Source organism: Otolemur garnettii, unplaced genomic scaffold (genome assembly GCF_000181295.1).
Source record: "Otolemur garnettii isolate 467f Iridium unplaced genomic scaffold, OtoGar3 scaffold00032, whole genome shotgun sequence".
In the NCBI taxonomy this organism is placed as follows: domain Eukaryota; kingdom Metazoa; phylum Chordata; class Mammalia; order Primates; family Galagidae; genus Otolemur; species Otolemur garnettii.
The window spans coordinates 5362568-5363161 of NW_003852427.1; the positions used below are offsets into that span (position 1 = coordinate 5362568).

The following is a 594-nucleotide window of genomic DNA, read 5'->3' on the forward strand; positions in this document are numbered from 1 at the left end:
GCTTAACCCCTTGCAGGAAGCACTTAGATTTCCCATGCACACATAATTGGCTTTTAGCTCTGTTGATGGGGAATACTAGTTTATGTATGTATTTAAACTTCACTTTGTAAAAAACAGGTAATTAGCATAATATTTAAAGAAATGAATATGATTCAGTCACTTTGATCACCACCAATAAGTAGTCAGGATCCTAATCCATTTTCTTTTTTCACTTTAGGACATTTCAGGTCTTCTCTCCCTTCGTTATTTTAGGTGAGCGAAACATAACCTTTGCTTTATTCCTGGGAGTACCCCCAGTGCTTGAGATTAGGATACCGAGTGCTCCCAGATGTGGGCAGCTGCTTCCTCTACTCTTTCTCTCCCCTCACAAGGAAGAAAGTAGGACTCAACAATTCTCCTCTGACCCCTACCCCAGGGAGTTCAGGGAGTCCCCTGCCCCTCAGCCCTCATTGTTTGTTACTAAATAATCCTCTAGAGTTCTTAGGTGGATTTCTTTGACCACTCAAATCCATTCTTTCTAACTCCTTTCCTCTCTGTCTTCTCTCATAGCCATGGGCAAATTGTACAATGTCTTTTGATCCATAAATTGGGAAT

General features: G+C 41.1%; 1 protein-coding gene across 1 annotated transcript in view; it reads left to right on the top strand.

Annotated features, from left to right (window-relative positions):
- Positions 1-594, top strand: part of EPHB1 (EPH receptor B1) — a 411740-nt gene that overhangs the window by 148899 nt on the left and 262247 nt on the right. The window lies entirely within an intron of this gene.